We start from the raw sequence: 19,591 nt of genomic DNA on the forward strand, positions 1-19,591 counted from the left end.
TTGCAAAAGGTAAGAGTTTTTACAATTATGTCAAAATGTCCATTTTCAGAGGAGGAGATGAATATCAGGTATAGGTGGATAAGAACTAAAAATTGCAATGACCAACTAGATATGAATAAATGTTCATTTTATTTAAAGAATTTGGGCATGGCTTATAGATGATCAAAAGCTTGCTTGGATGTGATATTGTTACTTGTAAAGTGACTTTTTCATCTGAGTTGGAAATTGGCCTTTCAATCACTTTTGGTAGGTCTAGTAATGCCTTTACCATCTGAAGATTTCTCTCAGAAAGGATTCATTTTCACAAGGTATTCCATGTCCTTACCCACTCAGATGATACAGCCTGTTCTTATTTAGTAGTAAGATCTTCCTTTCCTCTTCTAAGTAAAGGAACAGGCAGCAGAAACAAGGTACAGTTGTATGGTGATAAACGAAAGATGGCAACAGGCAAGGGTAGGTTATGAAGCACTGAAAAAAAGGAGGACAAGATGATGCAGATTTTTGGCCTATTTTGTGATAGCTTCAAATTCTTTTAACTTTCCTTCTGTTAGAAAATTATGTGGTGGAATATTAGGTTAAAGCATCCATCCTACAAATAGTATTTTATAGTTTATCAGAAAAGTTGCAAGCTAATCTGGTATAGTATTTTCTGTTATCTTTAAGTTGCAGTAATACAGAATCCGAATGTTATATTTAAAGATTGAAGCCTTCTGAGAATACACCTGATTCTTTCTTTCCTTTTGTATGTAAGGTTGTTGAAATTTTCTCTCTGAATGGCTACTGCCATGCTTAATTAGCAACCAGATCATAAGAGAAACTGCTTCTTCACCAACTGTGACCAGCAGGTATTGACAAGAAAGCCATGTAAACTTTACAAATGACTGCTGGTGTGCTTAAAACAGCAGAAAAATATGTTCACTTCAATGTCCCTGGAGTATTTATCTTTGTATATTACACAGCAGCTTTTACTGGAAATGTGAACACAGGGCTCGTGAACCTGCAAAAATCTATAGATAATGTTCCAGCTGTTTGAAAAAAAAAAAAAAAAAGACTCTTATTGGTAGTGTTGTCAATATTTAACTCTGCAGGTTCATTTTTCTTTTTTCCTAGGAGATAGAAAAACAAAAAAAAGACATTCATTTTTCCACTTTTCAGAAGACTTTTTGATCTGTTTGTTTTGTACCTTTTTTCTTCAATGTATCAGGACTATAGCCTTACAGCTGTCCTTTTCCCCAAACAACAGGTTCTTCTCTCTAACACCATGGAAATTTTAATTGGTCTAGTAAAATAATTCTTATAAGCAGCACACATACACAGAGAAGATATTAGAAGCCTTATTTAATCTGTATTAAATTGTGGAAAGAATGGATGTGTTTGCAAATAAAATTCTGCTTCTCATTATGTTGTTCATACAGAATTAATTCTATATCCTAATTGAAGGCACAAGCAAATTCCCAGATCATGTTTGCAAATGAACTTTTACATTGACCCTTCAGTGCAAATCAGGGCGTAGACAAGCTTCAGAGCTGGCTGTCTTGGCCACAGAATCCTAACTTGTGTGTGTGCTAATTTGTGTATCATTAGATCATTTGACATCAATAGACCTGCTCCCCGTGGGAATACTTTTCATGATAAATTTGTATTAAATAATAGCCTACCTGTACATATAAAAATCTTACGAAAGTCAGATTCATAAAGGTATTTAGCACACAAATTATGCTTTTGGAGAATGCAGTGTATTTGTGCCTTGATTAATTATGAAGTCCTCTGTAAATTACTAACGCAAGAGTACTTGTGATCAATTATGCAGAATTTCTCTTTATAAAATTGAAAACCAATATACATTTTGTATGCCTAGGCACAGAGATATATGCGTGTGTCCTTATCTGTATGAATTCAAGAGTACTGTATTGTGCATTAAAGCTGACAAAGAATCCTATGGACCAATGACAGTAAAACCTTTTTGGTATATTTAATTATGAACAGGTGCAATTTGTAACAGTAATTTTGTAGATTGCCTAAGAAAGCTGTGGAATATAAGTCACTAGAAATTTTTTGAATAGCAGGTTATACAAACATCTGTCAAGCATGGTTTCAATATAGTTGATACTGCCTTGGGGTAGGCAGACAGACAAAGTGACCTCTTGAGGTTCCCTCCAGCCCGTTTTCTGTGATTCTGTGGCATTTTTATAACACGTATTATAGATAAGTATATGAAAGTTACACAGATATAAAAGCTTATTTGCACTGTTTCATCCCACTACTCTTTCTTAGGCTCAGGAGATCCATGTGTATGAGTTGGAAGGAGAGTAGTTCCTAATTAATTATGGAAACTTGAAATATCATTTAATCGGATGTTATATTTTAACATCTACCTTGCAACTGATAAAGAACAGAGTGAATGGAAGAAAAAAGAAAATCAGTGTAGATCAAGACTTGAAAGTCTGCTATATCAACCTTTCTTTCTGAAATATGTTTTAAATGGAATGCATCCATAAGGATAAGAGAAAGAATTCCTATGACAAGTTTATGAGGAACAAAGACTAGCACTGCCTGACAGACTTTTGGAGACTTGAATGTTAGACCTGACAATGCAGGGGTGACTTAGTGTGAAGTCCCAACCAAGCAGGGCACTGAGGATTCATAACTTAGTTACTAAGTGCAAAACAATCTTAGGGAATGTAAAAGAGCTACAATGACGAATACTGCATTGCACATTGCAGAGTGGATTGTCTTGTCCCAGAGATTTTCTATTCATGCATTTATAACTGTGGGTGGAAGAGCTAGACTTCAAAAGATCATAGTGCAAAGAAGTAACTGATATACTGAAAAACATTGCTTTCATTTCTTCTTGGCAACAATGGTATGTTTGGCAGAACTGTTAGCCTATACTAATTGGTGATACTAATGACATGATTGTTCAGACTGTTCTGTGAAATTCTTAAAAAGTATGTCTGTGGTCTCCTATTGTATGCCTTGTCCTGTTGATGGAATGAGACTGCACAGTTACCTTTACTCTTCAAAGCTATAGATGGTGGCAGATGGCAGCAACAACACGTATTGGCATATGTGCAGCTATGCCCGCAATTTATTACCAACTCAAAATGTTCCCCAAGCTCAAGAAATGAAAGCCCAGGGGAGGTAGTAATTAAACTGAAGTTAAAAATTATACTGTTTTGTAAGATGCCTTCCTTTTGAGAAGAGGATGGAATAGCTGTAGGATAAAATATAAGAATTATTCCTGAAGTGGGAATGGTCTAAAAATGGAAAACCAGTTCCAGGTTTGAATCGGGTACTTGACTTTTCTCCCAAAGCCTGGATTAGTGTCCTAACTGAAGCTCATCAAACACATTTTAATGAAATAACATTTATGTTAAACATTTGAATGTTTCCAATTGGGTTTTATGGAAGGAAATTCAATTTGAAAACTGAAATTCATATGGTTTTGAAGTAGTGATCTTTAGCACATATTACAACTGCAATTAATATAACGTAGTTTCTGCATGAGAAACACAGTGTGGCTTCTTTCATACAAGCCAGGCTAAGTTTGTTACAACTGGCTGAAATTAAATCTCTTTTGAAACAGTATGTCAGGCGGAAGAGAATTTTCATATATTGACTATTGTGGTGTTCCTCCTTAACTATGTCATCTCTGAAACCTAGTAACAAACTGTACTGTGCGTATTCATGCCAGTTTTTGTAATTTTTTAATCAACTGAAAATATCTATCTTTTGGGTGATGGGATCTCCACAAATATTACCAAGTTCTGATTTTTTTTTATTATTAAATAGTATTTAATTTCATTGCCTAATATTTCTGTTATTGAAATACATGTCTATTATAAAACATTAGTTGTTGAGGATTCTGTTTAAATAATACCGAATAATAATGGACGGAAAGATTTAGGTTTTTGTAACTGACCCATTTTTAGTAATTTTTGCAACACTTGCAGATTCAGAATACAAACTACTCCATTTATAGAACACTCATTAAAAATGAAGAAGCAATTTAATATAGGAATAGCTAAAAGGTCAATGAGAGTCCCTGCAGCATGGGACTAAAGTGATTCTTTTTATTTGTCATACTACATACCATTTTCCATCAGTAACATTGAAAACCCTTAACATGCAGGTAACTTAAGCTGTTTGTTACCTCAGATATCTACCTGTACTACTAGCTTTCCTATTCTGAGTAGACATATTAAAATAATACAAGTATTGATGATGGTAAACACATAAGCAAATATTCACTTTCAAATGAAATAGTTTGAGAGAGTATATTTTGTTGCATTGAAAAATATTTAACGTACGTTATCAAAAGTACTTATTAATTTTATGCGCTCTGTTCTTAGATGTTCTGCATAGTTATTTTCAGGTGATGTGTTCCTGGCTGCTTGTATTAACATGAACTGAATTTGCAGATGTCTTACATTTCTGAAGACTTGGACTTCTTGATATTAGAAGTTGGCTACTTAAAAAGGAAACATTAAAACGTTTTGGAAGTTTCTGAAAATGTTGCCTGACATTTCCATCTCTATGGAGTCTTGAAATGTTACACGTGTATTTCTGAATCTGTAATCTTTATACCACATGAGTAGTTTGAGCCTTTTTTTGGTTCTGGGTGTTCATTTGTCACAGTTAACTAAGTATCTAAGCAAGTGAGCAATTGCAGTAGAATTTGAAAATGAGCTACTAGCATTAGACCGAAGGTTTATATTTGATGAAGTCCAAGTGCAAGACACAACAATCTAGTTAAAATATTCTTGATTTAGGAGATCTGTTGTTGAAAATGCAGCATGATGTGGAAATAATTAGGGTATGTATTTTGTGTATGTCTTTGTATGGTATGTCTTTGTTAGGGATGAAACCTACGTTAACAAGATCCTATAGGGAAACACTTTAGGACCTAGGTATGTTTTTTTGTGTGTTGAAATGTGTTCTTAAATTCAAGAACATGGTAAAGAGCTGTACTGGATTTCTCTCTTCAGTCCTTTTTTGAATAGCTCGAATATGTGAAAATGTAGTTGTAAATGTTAGTTGAGATATTGACAACTGATCTTCAAGAAGTATGTTGTGAATTACCAAATGGTCTTTTGTGGATTGTGCTTTAAATGTCCATTACAACAGAGATTTTTTTAAGGTTACTCTTCTCATGCTGAAAATGGTTACCACTGTATGCATTTAAAATGTCACATGCCAACAAATAAGCACTTTTCCTATTTTTGGTGTCAGTATTATATTCATGCTTTTTAAAACACTGCACAGCTCTCTTGAAAAAGGCACAAACTGCTAACATTTTAAGAGCAGTTTATAAACCATTTTCTTCCATTTTAGGAAGGGAGGAACAAAGTCAGTACTCCTTACTTTCTGAAGAATCTGAAATCTCTATGCATTAGACTACTTAAGTTTTGTACATGACTGTTTTAAACAAGCTTTAACTGTGACTACTATATTAAACAGGTTATTTCACTAATTCCAGTTGTTGCAGTTCACACCTTTTATTTGGAACATTCTATGAAATCTTCTAGTGTATCAAATTAGGAATGCAAACCATTTAGCAAATAAATACATTACATAGGAAAAAATAAGGGCATTATTAAAGAAACAGTAAAGTTTTTGTTATAGCAAGTAAGCTTCAGGGATGTAGGGGAGGAAAAATTCATTGCAGGTGTGATTTTCTTTGCAATATAAAGGAGAATAAGTTTACAAAAATGTTGTTTGGGCAGTTTTTGTTATAATGGGAAAGTAAATAAATCCTTAGAAGTTTCCATTTAAAGGTAGAAATGGCAGTAAAATTAAAAAGGCTTAAAAATATTCAAAACTGAAGTAAATGTCTTCTTTCTCCAGAACTGGGAAAAAAAAAAAAAGAGAGAGAGAAATAAAAAAAATCCCTGTGGGGATTTTTATATAGTTTTCCAGAAGATGTTTTGTGACAGAATATTTTATCCGTTTTCTTCTTTAGAACTAGGTAAACCCAGCTGCACATTAGGACAAACTTGCTTTACACTTGCATAGTTCACAGAGCAAAAAGTACAACATACTTTGGAAGCCCAAAGAAAGTTACATTTCTGAATTGTTCATGTAGACTTTGTCCTTTACTTATGCTCACTGTATATAAAGTTTCAAAGTCTGATTTCTGCATTTTTATGCTAATAGTCAGTTTCAATTGAAGGCTTTATAAATCCATCAAGCACTAACTCTAAAGTACTGCACTGGACAGTGTTTTTCTGAATTGCACGTAGAAGCAATAGAGAATATCATGGTTGGCACATGCTGATAATAATAAAAAATAAATTTGGCCTCAGCAGCGTATAAATTAAATTCTCCTGTTCAGTCTACAAAATATCCCTTTCTTTATTCTGCTAGGAATGAATGCACAGCTGATATCCTGTACATCTAGAACACCTCTTTGTTTTGTTTTCTTTCATATACACAAACTTGTGGTCTGTTCCTTCTTCATCTGCCTTCAGTTAAATTCCTTGCTGAACCTCTTTCTGTGAAAGGAAGTTTGATTGATTGACTTACATAATCTGCAGTTTGCTTGATGTTCAACTTAATGTTTTTGGCTGTCTTTTACATTAACATCTCTGTGGTGGATAAATAACAACTGCGAGAAAATTAGAAGGGTTCTCTGGGATGAGATCCTAAACAGACAGTTGAAGGACTTTTTTTGGAAGTATCATGTCTTTAAAGTAGCTTCCAGCTAAACAGATCAGAACTGCTCCTGCTACACAAGATATTAACAACAAATAAATGTTCATATTTATGTCCTAAATTCATACAGTATGAAATGTATTGCTTGTGCAGCATATTGTATAGGTAGATATATCCAGTATTTTGTTAGTATTATACTATTATTGTATACTATTAATATAGTATATTTTTTGAAGGTATATGTATCTCTCAGTATTGAAACACAGGCACACATTCAAATGTAGGTGTGTGCCACCCTTTGATCAAGTTAGCACCTCTCAGGCAATGTATTGGTATCTTGAACCATCTGCTTGTTTTGGTCTTGGACTTCAAGTACTAATATATTTTGGCTAAACCTCCTCACAAAGACGCACCAACGAATTGGTATGTAACAAATGAAAACATGTCCAATATTCCATTATTCAAGGATAATAGAAAAGAAAATAACAAAGGTGGTAAAAAAAAAACTTACAAAACAATTTGTTAAAGATATAAAACTACCGTTATTTCGAATGCATCAGGAACAGGAAGCCCATCCTTACACAGAAAAGTTTGCAGATGATATTAAATTATTCAGAACAGGAGAAATGAAAGCCAGCTGCAAAGAAGCACCTCAGTGGCACCTCAGTGGTACTGAGGAAAGGTGACCTGTGAAATTCATTGTAAATAAATATACAAGTATTTCTCAAAGGTTTTAAAAAAAAAAGCCTTTTTCCCCCAAAGAATAGACTTCAAACTGATAATTACAGTTCAAGAGCTTCACTGTGAAATTGTATATTCATAGAGATATATATTCACTCTGAGCTATGAAAACAGTCTCAGTAGCAGTCAAAAAAAAAAAAAAGGAATATTAGGAATTTTTAGAAAGAAAGAGAACAAAGTAGCAAACATCATGGTTCAAAGGAGTATCACAGTGATGCACCTCACCTCAAGTAAAGGATGATTGCATATTTCAAACAAGGAAGAAGTAGAACCAGGCATTTTCAGTCTGGGAAGAAGAAAATTGAAGGAGGATATGACAAATTTATCAACTCACTGGCTTTTCTACTGCAATGACATTGAGCATTAAATTAAACTAGTAGGTTGGCTTGTAACTTCAGGGATGGAGCGCTGGATTTGTTTATTTAGTGGGTTTGTTTTAATTTTACTTAATCTGAAATTAACATCTACATTGAGATAAATGGGGTAGCCTTTCAAGGTCTTCATTGTTATTGTCTACTTTCACATCTAATTATATTTTAATTTATTCACTGCATATATTGATGTCTTTTTTTTTTTTCCTGCATTTAGGCACGTATTGACTGTCTTGTACTTAAGTCCTACACTTTCTTTTTAATACATCTTTTAATACATCTCGACTTGTGCTGTCGAGTTCAGTGTTTATTGGCAGGAAGTTACTTTAGATTGCATAATTTTTAAGCATTAGAAAAACACTATGAAATATCTTTTACTAATGGCCTGAATGATGGAGGAGATCATACGTAGGTGACACTAAATGACAAAGGGTGCAAGCATACTGGAGGGCAGGACTGGGTGCCAAAATGTTGTTGATATATTCAAGAAATGGTTTGAGTAAAATAGGCTGCAATTTAATAGGACAAGTACAAGTAGAAACATACAAAAATAATTAACTGTACAAATCACAGGTCTGGAGTCATTGACTATCCAACACTCCTGCACAGAAGAATTTCATGTGATTTGATGGATTATGAATTGCCCAAGAATTAATGCTATCCAAGCAGAAGAGCTGGAAAAATGTAGGGATTATTTAAGTGGGTACTTAATTGTTCTCAACTGTGCAACCTGAGGGGAGAGGCATTGGTGTGATTGAGCTGGATATAAAGCAAGAGAGTCTTGATATCAGTGAGAGTGGTGAGAAGTCTAGAAATGTGACTGACAAGCCAAAATTAAATGAACTTCGTCTATTATCATAGAACCTCTTAAGTTTATCTTTGTACAGTGTAACATCTTCAAATTCATTAAAAGCTGTTACTTAATCATGTTAACTCATGCACTTGCATTTACAATACATAGATGAGTCTGGGTTCCTGACTTTCTCTGCTAGCTTGCCCTTTTTTTTTCCTTTTTTTTTTTTTTTTTTTTAACAGCCTTTTCTCCTCTGTCACGTGATACCAGTCTCTCATGCTGGTTTCCTTTTTATTTCTTTTGTAAGTGAGCCAACTTTGTTTGAACTTTCAATATCAATTTCAGACCATATGCTCTAATTATACAGTTCCTGATCTTTACTAGAGTTAGTGAAAATCAAAAAACTCTGACAGTAGAAATCATTTATTCAGAAATGTAGATTAGTCAGTGTTCTTCTTTCTATAGAATGCAATAAAGTGAATAAAAGCATACTAACCTATTAAAATTATTTATTCTTTATTTGTATGAAATTTCTTTGGAAAATATATTATTAGTAAATTGTTATTCATTTTATATGAGCTACCCTCTAGTTATTATGATCCCAGAAGAGCAGATTTCTGTGAGCTACCTCCTAGTTATTCTGATCTCAGAAGTGCAGATTTCTCAAATTGAATTGTTATCCTTTGAGCTCTTGTAAAACTCTTTCATAATAGATTATTTAAGGCAGTAAGTAGTGCACTTTGAAATACAATTTAAAATGTTTTGTTTCTTTGTTGGCTGTCCTTCCTTCCTCCCTTCTTTCCTCCTTGTTTGCATTAGTAAGTCTTCACTAGTATTCAGTGGCAGTGACACTCCCAGATTGATTTTGCATTGTTACGAACATACTCTTTTGTCAGTTTTAATTTTGTTACCTTCTTATGTCACTGTAGCGTATTTTTTCCTGCACTTGCAAGTCACATGCCAGTTCATTTGTGTAACGTAGCAATCAGTCTAAGTCCAAACTCCTGAGAAAATCTAAAGATGAGTATTTTGTCTCCTTATAGTAATGACTTATTCTGCAATCTTTTGTTGTTAGCCACCCCCGAAGTCCCTCTTTCTACTATATCTTTTTTAAGAGAGATTGAGCAGAATGAAATGCGCTATTCCTAGTCTTTGAACCATTAATTTAATGCATTAAAATTATCCTGACATTCTTTCTCTCAACTTTTGCATACTAATAGTGTGCTTGCCTTTGTCCAATACTATGCATCAAGCAGAAGCTTTCATTGAGATTTTGAGTGTTTCATAAAGAATCCTAGAGGTAGGACTTTCCAAGAACTCTGAAGGATCTAGGTGTCCATCCGTAATTTGAAATTCAAATTTCAAAGGAATAAGTAACTGAAGCTCCCTTAGGCTCCTTTGAAACTCTCAGCCTGTGTCTTTTTCTAAAGAGCTATGTGGTGCAAGTTTCTGAATTAACTGGATGATGAAAATTTCTTGTGAATTCCTACACTTTTGGTTTCTGACCTAGTTTTTAATCCACCTTTACTTTTTGCCCCTAAACTAATAGTGAAATACTTCGTCAAAAGGTCAAGTAAACTGTTGTTCTTTTACTTTTCCTCCTATTATTTTGCTTGTATTATCAGTGGAATCTAAGAGCCTTGTAAAAATTTCACTCAAGAAAAAGGGATATGTGTTGGATTGTGTGGTGGTGGAGGTCATCTAAATAATATATTTTTTGTATATAAGGGTTCCCTGACATTTTCTTATTTTTTTTTTCAGTGTAATTTCTCCCAGTTTCTCCTGTGACTATGACTCTTTTTAGTATTCAAAACCTTACAATTTTTATCTTTCAGTAAGGGGGCTGATAGTTTGTCATCTCTGTAATTTAAAACCCCTCCAAAACACCTGAACATATTCCTACATGTGTCTGGTGATATAGCATTTCCTTATTGTTCAACTGTAGCAATACAACTCAATCTTAAGGAATCCCTTTTATGGTATGTCTTCACCTTTTCATCACCTGGACATTCAAAGTATCTGTTTTTGCTTTTGCAATGCCACTGCAAGGTGAGAAGTGTAATTCTGAAGAGCACATGGTATGTAAGAGGGGGATGTTTCAAAAAGTTTAGATTGTCATAACTTTGCTACTAATTATTGTATGAATGACATCTATGGGACTAATCTATTAAGGGCTGGTGTAAATGCTTCTGAAAAAGTTCACCCTCAAGGCTTGTCTTCAAGGGGAAATTACTGTAAGGAGGCTCAGGTGTATATTTTAAAACACCTTAGCTGCTGAGCTCTCATTCCCCATGTGAAAAGTCTTAGAGTGTGAGGATGGTTGCTGTACTTGCAGAGCATGTTATCAACTGTAAGTTCAAATTCTATCTCACTTTGATATGGCATCACTGTCTAAGGTATATTTGCTCCAGCCCCCACGGGAAAGCGTAGAGATTGAACTCAGATCCATTCAGTCTCCACTTCAAGCACAACTGTGATACCTTTTCCCTTCCTACCTTTCTGAACTGTAGTAGAATTTATATTTTCCTAAAGTTTCATATGTTGTAAGAAGTCCATGTTCTTCTGTGCTTGGGTGGCCATTCATATTTCCAGTGTATACACATTTATCTGTTTGCAATAATTTTTTATAATCTACATTTATCAGCATCAGCTGTATTGCTCATGAACCCAAGTAATCTAAATTCTTGAATCCAGCTGCATTATTTTATATTATTGCCTCACTGTTTTTTCTTTGTCTGTGTCCTATGTGTGTATATATATATATATATATATTCTGTCTATATATATGTTCCATATTGCACAAATATAGAATCTAACTCTGGTCATTACAATTATTAATAATATGGTTTTTTGTCTATGGATGCATAATTTTTTGCTTTCATAATTTTCATTGCATTACTCCTTTCCTCTTTCACTACCCGCTTAGCAGTGCTTGGTTACATGTTATAATTTAAAATACTTCACATCCAATTTCTCTTACATACTTAAGAGCACAGATCTATAAAACAGATTTATGGAATGGATTGGACTTCATGATTTATTTCTCCTGCTACATTTCAATTTCACTGAAATCTGATTTCTGAAATATTCTCAGACTGTGACCCACAATTATATCAGTCAGTTTTTTAATGTCAGGGAAATTTAGTTGCATTTTATGAATGTTTTTGACATGCTTCTCTCTAATTTCTTGTATAATATTGGTAAGCCTCATAGCATAGGAATTGATTCTTGCACATTTAATAACTGAATCCTTTCTTTCTCATGCACATACTGCAATGTTCTTTAATTCTAACAACTTAATTCTGATCTCAAAAATTTGCTCTGAAGTGTAATCATTGTCTATAAACTCAGACTAACTCAGTTTTTCTTTTGGCTACAATTCCCTTTAAGGCATCAGTAGGTGTGACAGCTTTCTGAGTGCATCCATGTCAGACTTTCCCCCTGGACAGAAAGGTTCTGAAAGAAATTTAACCTGCTTTTAATATTAATGCTGTTTTAGCTTGAAATATATTTATATTGATCGATACTGTAAAGAGTAAGTGGAACATGAGTGTGAAAATATTTCAACTAAGGAATACCAAACTACATGTCTAAGATTAAAATTCAGCATTAAAAAATGTAAAATAATATATACAATTTATAGTTTACAGAAGAAACACTGTCTTCTCCTGAGATGAAAAGCTATTACCATTGCTTTAAAACAGAGCTAGCATCAATAACCGGTAGCTTACACTGCTTACTTGCATTACCTTTTTTAGCATGCTGTAAACAGAAATAACTATTCTGTATTTTATAGTTCCAAATTAAATTTTAAATCCAGATTTATTTTCCCCTGTGGAGACATTTTTAAGGTAAGAGGACAGAACATTTATAATCAGAATACAGGCAAAAAAAAAAAAGTCCTTTACTGCCACAAAATTAAACATGATGTTGCTTTAAATAGACGTATATATTTTTCATAAATGGGACTGGGAGGAAATAGTATTATGAATGTGTTGTACAAACGACTTTATGTATAAATGACCAAGCAGTGGGATACTAAAAGCTGAGAGCATGAGAAGGACAGATAAGGTATGATAAGTAATGCTGGTATTTTGGTATTCCAGCAAATATCCTCTTACCCTAAATTTCATACTAATCTTTACAAAATGCTGCATGTTTGTTTTTTGTTTTTTGGTTGTTTTTTTTTGGTTGGTTGGTTTTGTTGGTTTTTTTTGTAGTTGTTTGTTTGTTTTTTATATTCTTCTGAAACAGTGCAAAGCTTCGACATATATCAACAGTTGCAAATAGGTAGCCTGCAAATGTTTGCCAGAGAATAATTACACATACTCAGGTATGTTTCTTATATCTTGCTGAGCTTGAAAATGGATGTGTCCATGTCTAAAAACAGCTGACCTTCAGTTGAGTTCTCAGCCGTCCTTGAGACACAGAAACTACAAATGCTCAATAGCTTTTAAGTTTACATCACCCTTTATGTAGGGAATTAAGATTCTCTTGTTTTACATTCAGCACTATCCAACTCCATTTTATTAATGGAATAGAACAGTACTTTATTCCCTGTGAGTAAAGGCAACAGAACCTGTTTCTGATTTTATGTTCTTTTAGGCAATCTGATTTGAAAGTGTTGGTTTAGTGCTTCACTTTCTGTTTATTTTTTTGTTTTCTATGAATCACACTGGACCTGCAAATTAACTGGTATTCAGATATTATTATTTGGTCTTGTCCTGGTTTCAGCTTTCAAAAGGTTTAAAGTAACTGCTAAACTATTGACAAAGGATGCCCCAGAAAGCCTACTGAAAATATTTCTGTCAACCCTCCAGAAAAATTTGGTATGCATTGAAAATTGGAAAAAAAAAAATGTACTTAGAGTTAAAATACAGTGGGATTTTGATTTATTTTTATTTCTGTTAAATTGCATCATGCATAGAGGCTGACAAGTGTGTTTATGGGGCAGAAGAAACTAGGAACTGGATATGCAAGTTTTGTATGTTATGTTTAATACCATCACATACAAACACCCACAATCTTGCTTTATATAAAAAAGCCTTGGTGGTGATGGAGAACAAGTAAAAGAGAAATGAGGACTGGTACTCAACTTGTTTTACGTTTCCTGAGGAAAAAAATAAATGGACTAGAACAGTATGGAACGCGTGGGTTGTAAACTATACAGTAAGAAAAGATGGAGTTCCATTTTAATTGTGGCTATAAAACAGCAATGATAGATAACAACATTGATTACCTCCTCCTACAAAAAGCAAAGATATTTTGTCAGTCTGGAACTGAAATAACAAAAAAATGTGCTTTTGTTAGTTTGTTTCTGTGGAATGCTGTTCCTGACTTCATTAGGAGGGAGAGAGTCTGAGAGGGAGATTGAGAATGAGAGATAATGAAAGTACTTTTTATCTTGATGACATATTAAGGTACTGATCCTTGATGAATTGTCCCAGTGTTGTGGCAATATAATACCATTCTGCTGTTACGCAGTATCTTTTGAATATCTGAAAAGTAAAGGTTTTATAATGATGTAAAGTACATGTGTTGTACAACCTACCCACTGGTAACAGAATGACTTTGAACATTCTGACCATTTATTGCTCTAATTAATATACAGTTACTTATGGAAAATGTGTCAGAGACCCTTCCTACCTCTGCCTTTTTCTCCTCTATTAGTGTTTCAAACACCTTGCCAACTACCAGAATACCAACAACATCTTTGAAACTTAAGGAGAAACTGTTAAAAGGACATTATAGTATGTCTAGGTACAGCAGATTTTTAATGCTACTATTTCAGGTAGAAAAGTACTAATTATTGAGTTTATCATTATAGTCAGCAAACACAATGGTTGAATCTGGGAGGGAATCTTAACATGCTCTGATTCAGTCTCTGACCAAATCTATTGTGGCTCCTTCTACTTAGAGCTTCTAATGTGACAAACTCTTACCATTTGTCACAAGTCTCACAAATTTGAAGTCTTAAAGTCCAGATCTTGAATGTTTGTGATGGCTCCTAAATATGATTTTTACCTTAAAGACCTAGGTGGAAATTGACAGACAGAGCTTAGAGGCTCCAAAAAATTGCTGTAGGCACTGTCAGCCATCAAAGAGCCTTTCTGAGAAGTTTTAACTGATTTGAAGTGAAGCAGCATTAAATGAAGAGTGTGGACGGGTTATTTGGGTGCAAAGTAGCACTGAGCTATAGGGGAGAGGTGATGCTGTATGGCAGGGAACATGTTCTGCTTGAATTAACCATGTTATTTGATGCAGTGGTACTGCAGCTATTTTTCCCCTGGCTTTTCAGGTTTAGAGCACAACCAAAGAAAATGTTTTTGTGGGCATACTTTAAGCTGCCTTAAGCTTAAAATGCAGAGATTCTTTTTGCACAGAGAAGTTGTCATAATAACTGGCTGGACCGAGGGGAAAGAGAAGGATTTGCTTTGTTTTCCACTGAAGCTTAAGAGTTTTTGTCATACATTTGGATATCTTTAATACTTTGACTTCAGTTGAGGTATTGACATGCCTACAGGTTCATCCTGTACATTAGAGTTTATAAGACTAGGATGGCAGAGAAGCTTTTCTGAATTCTGTCTTTCTGAACTGAGAAGTGTAAAATACAGTCAGATGGAGCCCTTACTAAATCTCAGAAATCCTGGTGATAAACATAGGAAATGTTTGATATTAGCTATCTGCTCTCAGACTTTCAGTGGTAAGTATTCTTTTACTGTATTTTAATATATTACTTCAGCAGTGGGAACATGTCTGGTAAAAAGCAAAGGATTTCTGCTTGTCTTCGTTATCCAGAAAATAATCTGTTTTGTACTTAATCTGTGTTTTTAGGCCAGTGACTCAATGACCGTCATCTTTCACCCTCTGCTTTAGTATGAGGAGCAGTGCCAAAGAAGCTTGAGTTTGGCACAGCTGGCCTATTTTCTGTGTTGTGTTCTGGTTATTAGGCGTTTTCAAATGAGCCCTCAATTGCTTTCATTCCTATGTCTCTACAGCTGCCTGCTGGGTTGGACATGCATATAACTTGATAATGAGTATCTGTGTTGAAGGCATTAATCGAGTTTTTATTCAAAAAGAGTATTATGTTTGTTTGTTTTCCAATGTGTTTGCCTATTCTGTATCTTCTCTCTATAATGCTATTGCATTTAACTTCCCCTTTGTTATCAGGGATTTGCTCACCAGTATGACAGAGTTTTTCCTCTTTACTGCCTTCTGTAGTAATCAGTTTTAAGAATTGTTAGGCAGTTGCTTTATGTGATCTCTGACTTCAAGTTCTGTATGTTTACTTTGAGGAAAGGTAGACTGTGGATATTTTTTCATATAATCTTTGATTTTCTGATGTTCAAAGTCTCTAAGCATACCTAAATTCAGTGTGGATTGGGTGTGTTTCTTAGTTTGGCAGGTCATTATTATTTCATCAGGCTTTAATACTCGGGCCTTTTGTCCCTTACCATTGTCTTGATCTTGCCTCTTATCAGGACCAACATTTCAAAATTAGATTTTCAGCTTTAAATCAATTATCTTAATGACTTATGTTTTCAGCTTCTTTATATTTCCTCACAATGTCTGTTTTATAGTCACTCATAAAACATAAATAAAAAAATTACTCCTATGGGATGTGTTTTATTTTTCTGTGGCATTTTTCATGATCCTGAGTTAACTAAAAACTTTTTAAAATACCAAGGACTTAAGAACTAGCTATAGTCAGAAAAATAAATATGTCTTTTGGTTTCATGCACTTATGAAGCATTTCTTAAACATTGTTCAGTCAACGTTTATAAGACCAGATCATTTCAATTCTGATGGGCTTTTCAGCTGCTTTGTTCTACCGTGGGTGAATTCTCAGCTCACTATACTCCTGCACTTTTCAATATATTCCTGATCCAAGAAATTAGTTTATCTTCATGTCTGAGTTTGACATCAGAAGGTCTCAAATCTGCTGATTTGGGGAAAGTATGACTTATTATAAGGGATGGATCAGTTTATTTTATGCCTTGTGTAATAGGGGCTATACAGCAATTATACAAGACCCAATACAGACATTGTTATCAGTCAGCATCATGTAACTTTACTGGTTCCCAAATACTAATACCAGAGCCTTAGTAAACTTTCCTGAGAAGTTACTAAAAAGAGTAGTAAGATACTAGAGGGTAGGTAAGAGTAGGTAATAGATCTAAGTATCTATAGGAGTAGGTAAGCTACAAAGGGGCATATGTGGCTGAAGTGTTTAACCTTGGGAGAGAGTTCAAGGTGGGAACAAAGGAGCCTCTTGGCCCATGAGCCTCCTACTTTGTGGCTTCTCTCCCTGGCTAACTTGCCACATCATTCCTGGCGGCCTTGGTAGCTCCCAGTTCAGCTGCCAGCATCTGTTAAGCACTGTCTGGAGTGTTCTCACCCTGCACTGGAGCTGTACTAAGAACTCAAGGAATAATATTGACAAGTTCTGCCCAGAAAAAGCTCTCCTGTGAGACAGTTTTCCCTTTTTATAGTCCCTGAAGTTGTAGTGCTTCAGAATCCCCATCAGTTCAGATTAGCAAGTGTTTATTGTTGTTGTTTTTATAGTGCCAGGAAGCTGTGCTCTGACATGAGAGTGTAACAGAGGTTCTAGGTCATCTATTTGACATGGATGTTCTGTAGGAATTTGCTGTTTCATACAACATAGAGCTTTGTTTCCCTCGTGAATGCTTCTGCTGTCATCTCTCACGTTCTGAGGAATCTTTTCCTTTGAAAGACAGGTCTCATAAATCTGCAGCAAATTCATTCTAATTTGAATTCCTAAACATCAGTATCAAGGTTTTCTTCGTGACAATGGAAGTGGGTAAATGAATAATATTCTAAGAATTAGAACAGAGATAGAGAAGTTGAAGTTTTGTCTTAGTAAGATCTCTAGAAATGAACGCAGAAGCTAGTTATCAGCTAGTTATCATTTTATTATTATGCAGTTACTGCTTATTTGGCTGAAGGCCTGGCATGGGGTCTTTGTTACTTCTGTTTGTATTAGCCGTGATGCATAATTAACAATTACAAGTGTAAGTTTAATTCAATAAATTGATAATGTGATTCCATTCAAAATATGCCAATGTGATATGTAGAGTGATTAGACACATAAAATTGGCCTTGTCATCGGTATTAATCTGACCACTATCTATATTTTATATCTTAATAGGAACAGAATTTATTTTATCTCTGTTTAGCGGCGTGCTTAGACTGTGCCCAGTTTTATAGAGGGGCCTTTATGAAATTATAATTCAGTAACCTTTATGTGGATGGTTTTATTATGTGGGTGGTTGATTACGATATTTTCAAAGATACCATAAAATATAATTTTGTAGGCTACATCTGTAAAAAGTTTATTTAGCACAGAAATATATTATTTTTACTGTATATATTACTGTATATAAGATACTGCTATAAATTTGCAGTCATATTATCATCAGGCAATTTTCTATCTTGAGTTATCAGAAATAGGAATTAGAAAACATTATGCTAGCCTTAGGGAAACAAAATTTTTCAAAACTCGTATCTGGTAGTATCACCTGCCAATGATTTAATGTGTTTATAGTTTATGCTAACCTTTCTTAGCTTTTCTTCAAATCCATTATAGTCTGTGTACCTGGTAGAAGTGAAGCCTGCAGCCAATTGATGTTATTTTGCAGCTCCTATCTTTAGCCACCAAATACCTATTTTCTGTTTTATTCTTATTTTCACTCTGAAAGATAGTAACTGTCGGCTGTTACAAAACTGCAATTTCATTTGTAAAAGCTTCATCCAAAGAAATTCATTGCTGATATTAGGACTTGAAAATGTTAATTTGTCTTTCTTTGGGACAGTTTATGTTTTTGTGTTGAAGCTTATAGAGACACCGTTAGACTCTTTCATTTCTGGAAGAGTTACAACAGCAAGACAGCATTCTGTGACGGACTGTGGGATCATGTTTTTTAGGAAGTACCCCTTTTGGGAAAGGTGTCTTAGTGCATCTCCTTTTTAAAAATACATCTATAGTTTGAGTAAAATGAAAGCGATAAAAATACATAAGTCCATACAAAAACATTAGCATTCTTTATCAGTAATATGAATTACTGCAATGTTTATTTGTTTCTGGGATCTGTGGTCCTTTTTGTTCTTTCTTAGTCTTCTACTCTTGGCATAACCAGAGCCCAGTGGAACTCAAGTTGAAACTCTGTTCCAAAGCTGCAAGGCTTTAGGTGTTATTTTACTCACCCTTTCTTGCTTTCTCCAGTTTGCATCAGATATTTTCCACGACAGATGTGGAAGGTACTTTTCACGTCAAAGCTGTGTATATGCATGGAAACTGACTAACCTGAAAGATTTTTGATAAAGCCCAGTAATGACAATGGGAACATGATTTTGTTATTACCATTAATCTGGCAGTGGAATATAGAGTAAACGTGGCAGAATAGTTTCATGTTCTTTCTGAAGATAAATGGTTATCATGTGCTGATAAATCTCCTTTCGCACTTCTTTAGTTTCATGGAATAGTTGAGGTAATATATATATAATATATGTATATATTTTATACCTTACACTTTTACCTGTAATGATGGGATATTGAATTCAGGTTCACCTATCTAGTGCTTTCAAATGCCTCTCTCTAATGCCAATGTATGTATTTTTTTCCATTCACTTATTTTACTGGCCCATCTATTGTCAAATCTCCATCTGTTCTGTAGCATTTATTGTACAAGTTCTTGGTCTTAACATTCTTTTTATACATTTCTCTGCCTGGCTGTATCTGGGTACAATTGTAGGGTAATTTTTGTTGGTTTGCTTTCTTGAGACAAAAAAAAAAGAGAGAGGAAAACAACACTGATGAATTTGCACATAATTCAAATGCATTTTTTTGCAGCTTTAGCTTTTCCTTCAGGAAAAGCTAAAGGCAAGCCTCCTAATGAAGCTGATGCAAAACTTAACTAAGTTAATTTGCATAGACAACTCCTCTTAAAATGTAAGGGTAGCTGAGCAAATGCTTTTTGGGGTGAAGTGCCATGTCCCATACTGACTTTTGTAA

General features: G+C 34.3%; 1 protein-coding gene across 8 annotated transcripts in view; it reads left to right on the plus strand.

The window, feature by feature from the left end:
• LOC308197655 (heparan sulfate glucosamine 3-O-sulfotransferase 1-like) overlaps positions 1-19,591 on the plus strand; it is a 54,772-nt gene that overhangs the window by 22,501 nt on the left and 12,680 nt on the right. The window contains exon 1 of one of the 8 annotated variants that reach the window (XR_013953202.1): positions 493-10,637. The exons of 5 other annotated variants lie outside the window; for them this stretch is intronic. The gene's annotated coding sequence lies outside the window, so the exon portion shown is untranslated. 2 more of the 8 variants (XR_013953203.1, XR_013953204.1) reach the window with 2 other exon arrangements.

Source organism: Anser brachyrhynchus (assembly GCF_964034855.1).
Source record: "Anser brachyrhynchus genome assembly, chromosome: 6".
Classification (NCBI taxonomy): domain Eukaryota; kingdom Metazoa; phylum Chordata; class Aves; order Anseriformes; family Anatidae; genus Anser; species Anser brachyrhynchus.